Genomic DNA, 5686 nt, shown 5'->3' with positions numbered 1-5686 from the left:
ACCTATATCTGTCAACAATCCTGTCTTCCGAAATCATACCGTGATAGTGCTTCAATCTCTGCCCATTCACTTTAAATGTCCGAGTACCATCTCCGGACTGTAACTCAATTGCTCCATGGGGTGAAACACCTACCACCTCAAACGGACCAGACCACCTTGATTTAAGCTTACCAGGCAGCAACTTCAATCGAGAGTTAAACAACAATACAAGATCACCCTTATAGAACTCTCGATTCAGGATCTTCTTGTCATGGTATTGCTTCATCCTTTCTTTATAAAGTGCTGCGCTCTCATATGCTTGGTACCGAAATTCATCCATCTCATTTAGTTGGAACAACCTGAGCTTGGTTGCTTCCTCCCAATCCATATTCAGTTTCTTCAGCGCCCACATAGCCTTGTGCTCAAGCTCCACGGGCAAGTGACAAGCTTTTCCGAACACAAGCTTTAAGGGTGAAGTCCCAATCGGGGTCTTGAACGCAGTCCGGTATGCCCATAGAGCATCATCGAGCTTACGGGCCCAATCAGTTCTATTTGCATTCACAGTTTTTGCTAGAATACTTTTGATCTCCCTATTGGATACTTCAACCTGTCCACTTGTCTGAGGGTGATAAGGTGTTGCCACCCTATGTTTTACACCATATTTCTCCATCAATCCCGCGAAAGCTCTATTACAAAAGTGTGATCCACCATCGCTGATTATAGCCATCGGAGTACCAAAACGAGTAAATATGTTCTTCTTGAGGAACCCCATGACACTCTTGGCCTCGTTATTAGGTAAAGCCACCACTTCTACCCATTTTGACACATAGTCCACAGCAACCAAGATATATTTCATGCCACCCGAGCTCACAAAGGGTCCCATAAAGTCAATCCCACAGACATCGAACACTTCTACCTCCATAACAAAATTCATAGGCATTTCTTACCTTTTTCCGATATTCCCTTGCCGCTGACATTGATCACAGGACCGAACCAATATATTAGCATCGTGAAAAATGGTCGGCCAGTAATAGCCGCATTCAAGTACCTTAGTTGCAGTTCGGTTTCCGCTATGGTGACCCCCAACAGGAGAGCATGGCACGCTTTTAGAATTTCCATCACTTCACTTTCTGGAACACAACGCCGAATGATGTTATCAGCGCATATGCGGAACAAATAAGGCTCGTCCTAATAGTACTGCCGAGCATCCCGCAAGAATTTCTTCTTTTGGTAAGTTTTGATATCATCGGGAACTATACCTGTTACCAAATAATTGGAAAAATCAGCATACCATGGTGCTACTCATTTGACACCGCCAACACCCTCTCGTCTGGAAAAGCATCATCTATATCAAGCTCATCAGACGGTCTCCCAGCTTCTTCAAGCCGAGAGAGATGGTCAGCCACCTGGTTTTCAGTGCCCTTTCGGTCTTTTACCTCAAAATCGAATTCTTGCAGTAGTAGCACCCATCTGATCAGTCGCGGCTTTGCTTCCTTCTTTGCCATGAGGTATCTCAAGGCTGCATGATCAGTATAAACCACAACTTTGGACCCCAACAAATAGGCCCGAAACTTTTCGAAAGCAAACACAATGGCAAGCAGCTCTTGCTCCGTCACTGTGTAATTCATCTGTGCAGCATTCAGCGTTCTGCTAGCATAATAGATCGGGTGCATAATTTTATTGTGCCTCTGCCCAAGCACAGCACCTATTGCGAAACCACTAGCATCACACATCAGTTCGAATGGTAGGGACCAGTCAGGAGCAATAATAATAGGAGCAGTAGTGAGACACACTTTTAACTCTTCAAACGCCTTCTGGCACTTCTCATCAAACACAAATTTAGCCTCTTTTTCAAGAAGCTTGCACAAAGGATTGGCAACCTTAGAGAAATCTTTGATGAAGCGCCTGTAGAACCCAGCATGCCCCAAGAAACTGCGGATGCCTTTTACTGAGATAGGTGGAGGAAGTTTGGAGATCACATCAATTTTTGCTTGATCGACCTCGATTCCCCTTTTTGAGATTTTGTGACCGAGGAAGATTCCTTCCTTCACCATAAAATGGCATTTCTCCCAGTTCAGCACCAGATTGGTCTCTTCGCACCTTTTTAGCACTTGACCCAGATGGCCAAGACAATCATCAAATGAGTCACCCACCACGGAAAAATCATCCATGAACACCTCCAAGAAATCCTCTACTATGTCGGAGAAGATTGACATCATGCACCTCTGAAAAGTCGCTGGTGCATTACACAAACCAAAAGGCATCCGGCTGAATGCAAATGTCCCATAAGGACAAGTGAACGTGGTCTTCTCCTGATCTTCCAGAGCAATGTTGATCTGATTGTAACCCGAATAACCATCAAGGAAACAATAATAAGAACGCCCTGCTAGTCTATCCAACATCTGATCAATGAAGGGCACAGGGAAATGGTCCTTGTTCGTTGCTGTGTTGAGCTTGCGATAATCCATGCAAACTCTCCAACCTGTGACAGTTCTGGTCGGGATCAACTCATTCTTAGCATTCGGTACAACAGTGATGCCGCCCTTCTTAGGAACACATTGGACCGGGCTCACCCATTTACTATCAGCAATAGGGAAAACCACGCCTGCATCTAGCCATTTGATTATCTCTTTCTTGACAACCTCTTGCATGTTCTCGTTTAGTCGCCTCTGATGCTCTACACTTGGTTTGCTGCCGTCCTCCAACTGAATTTTGTGCTCACAGATCCCAGATGGGATACCTCGAATATCTGCTATGGTCCAACCAATAGCACGCCTATATTCCCTCAATACCTCCAAAAGCTGCACAATCTGCTCCTCAGTCAATAAGGCCGAAACAATCACCGGTAATGTATTGTCGGGACCAAGGAACTCATATTTCAAGTGTGATGGGAGCTGCTTAAGCTCCAACTTAGGTGGCTCAATGATCGATGGCTTTGCTGGAGGAGTTGTTCTATTTTCCAAATCGAGACTCAGCTTCTTTGGGTGGTATGTGTAAGAGCCCAACCCAACAAGTGAATTAACTGTCTCCTCATAGCCTTCCATGTCTTCAGCATCGAAATTCATCAGAATACCAGCCAAAGCCTCACCCAAACTCTCTTCTTCCATTTTGAACTCCACTGCTTCATTAACAACATCGAATGAATCAATTACCGAAATACTCTCGTAAGCACTTGGTAACTTCATCCCTTTGCTAGCCTGAAAGGTTACTTCTTCATTGTTGACTCGGAACTTTATTTCATTTTTTTCAGAATCCATCAAAGCCCTCCCTGTAGCAAGGAAAGGTCTCTCCAGAATGATAGGAATGTCCCGATCAACAGCACAGTCAAGAATCACGAAATCAGCGGGCAACATAAACTCACCAACCCGCACAATGACATCATCCACCACCCCAACAGGTCTTTTAATAGACCTATCAGCCATTTGCAGTCTCATCGTAGTCGGCCTTGGCATCCCCAAACCTGATTGTTTATAAATAGCAAGGGTCATCAAATTTATACTCGCCCCATTATCACACGAGGCACGAGCAAAATCATAGTGCCCAATAGAACAAGGAATGGTGAACGCCCCAGGATCTCCCTTTTTCTGCACAAATGTGGTTGAGATGATGGAACTCACAGTATGAGTCAAACTCACGGTTTCATGTTGAACCGTCTTCTTCTTGGTCAGCAAATCCTTCAAATATTTTACAAAACCGGGCATCTCCTTGACGGCTTCCAAGAAGGGAAAATTTAGAGATAACTGCTTCAGTTGATCATAATACTTCTCAAATTTAGCATCTTCTTTCTTCTTTGCCAACCTCTGAGGAAAATGAGGTTTAGATTTGAACAGCTGTGTCAAAGGGCGGAGAGCTCCTTTTATGGCTTGCTTGCTCGTTTTATCAGCTTCCCTCACCATCTCTGGAATATCCTCACCCTTCTTGTCAATAACAATCTCATCAGCAGTGATGGGTGCTTCAGACTGCACCTCATTCTCTTCATCTATCGGCTCAGGATCAATCACCTTTTCAGCAGCCCCCTGTATTGTTTTACCATTTCTAGTAGTGATGGCAAAAGCACGGTCTATACCGCCTCCCCCATTCTTGGGATTTGGAATAGTATCACTCGGAAGTGCTCCCTTTTTTTGGAAGGTGCTGCTCCCTAGAAATATCCCTCATCTGCGACTCAAGCTTCTGAATGGCCGCTGTATGGGAACCCACTTTTTCTGCCAGCCCAGATAAAGTCCTTTCAGACTTCGATTGATTAGCCAAAATCTTCTCAAGCATTGCTTCAACTTTCGAACTACCCTGCTCTGATGACTGCCCTTTCGGTGGTAAATAAGGATTGGAACTCTTGTTCCCAAAATTGTTGTTGTTGTTGTAGCTCCCTTGGTTCGCACCACCATAATTATTGTTGTAGTTCCCAGAGTTGTTGTAAGCACTTTGACCTTGCTGAGGTCTCCATTGATTCTGAGTCTGATAGCCACCTTGGTAATTCTGTCTTTGATATCCCCCTTGAGAGTTATTAACATAATTGGCATCTTCAACCTGCATCGGTGGCCCATCAAGGAACGGACCATCTTGAGCATGGAACATCCCTTTCGGCAAAACTGCATCATCCTCACAAACATGTACCTTTTTTATTTGAGATTCATCAAACTTTTTCGTCAGCAAGGAAATATTTGTTGCAAGTTCTGCCAATGTTTGTTGGGTGTCCTGATTCTCCTTCACTATATTCTGGAGCATAGCATTACCATACGACACCACATCAGCATTGTTCGAATGCCAAGCCTGATTATGAGTTGTCAGTTTGTTAAGTATGGTGGTCACTCGTTGAAAGGTCTTGTTCATAAAACACCCATCAGCTGCGTTGTTGGCTACTGACTGTGTCACTGGATCTAACCCTCGGTAGAACTTCTCCATCAATATATTTTCCGGAAAACCATGATTTGGGCTCCTCTGCAAATACTCTTTGAATCTCTCCCAGGCTTCATATAGTTGTTCCCCCTGTCGTTGCTTAAACTCATATATCTTGTCACGAATTTCAGCCTTTTTGCTAGGGGGGTACCACTTTCTGAGAAAGGCAGCTACCATTTCTACCCATGAAGTAATCGAATTTCGGGGCAGCTTCTCAAACCATGTTCTTGCCTCTCCAGCTAATGAATATTTGAATAACCTCAACCGAATAGCATCTTGTGGAACATTGTTCTGGATGTGATTAGCACACACATCCACAAAATTCTGCAAATGACGTTGAGGGTCATTCTCGGTAGAATTCCGAAAGTATCCCTCAAGTTTCAACAACTGGTATAGAGAGGAATCAATTCTCACAGTAGCAGCCCCAACTCGAGGCTGAACAATAGGAGATGCATAGTCCTCCTCTGGAACAAGTTCAGCAAAAATATTCTCATCGTCTGATTCATTCGCCTGATTGTTCACCAGATTTCCCTGGTTTTCAGCACGTTGATTTTGCTGATGTCGATTCATGTTCACCTTATTTACACAAAGTAGCAAACAAGGTGTGATGGAATAAGCAAAAGACTTTAATCAAAGCAAACACTATTTAGTAATTTCAAAACCGTACTCCCCGGCAACGGCGCCAAAATTTGATACGCTCAAATTACCCCTCTTAATGGTGTAATGCGGACGTTGTCAAATATAGTAACCCAACAAGGTTGGGGTCGAATCCCACAGGGAATATGGTGTGAAAAGGTTACTAAAGTCGTAGATG

At 44.0% G+C, this 5686-nt stretch overlaps 1 non-coding gene across 1 annotated transcript; it reads left to right on the top strand.

Annotated features, from left to right (window-relative positions):
* Positions 1-4894: 4894 nt before the first annotated feature.
* LOC132608496 (small nucleolar RNA R71) lies at positions 4895-5000 on the top strand. Its single transcript, XR_009570411.1, has one exon. It is a non-coding gene; the product is annotated as a small nucleolar RNA R71 (small nucleolar RNA).
* The last annotated feature ends 686 nt before the right edge of the window (positions 5001-5686 follow it).

This window comes from Lycium barbarum, chromosome 8, assembly GCF_019175385.1.
Source record: "Lycium barbarum isolate Lr01 chromosome 8, ASM1917538v2, whole genome shotgun sequence".
In the NCBI taxonomy this organism is placed as follows: Eukaryota; Viridiplantae; Streptophyta; class Magnoliopsida; order Solanales; family Solanaceae; genus Lycium; species Lycium barbarum.
This window is presented reverse-complemented; position numbering and strand designations above follow the sequence as displayed.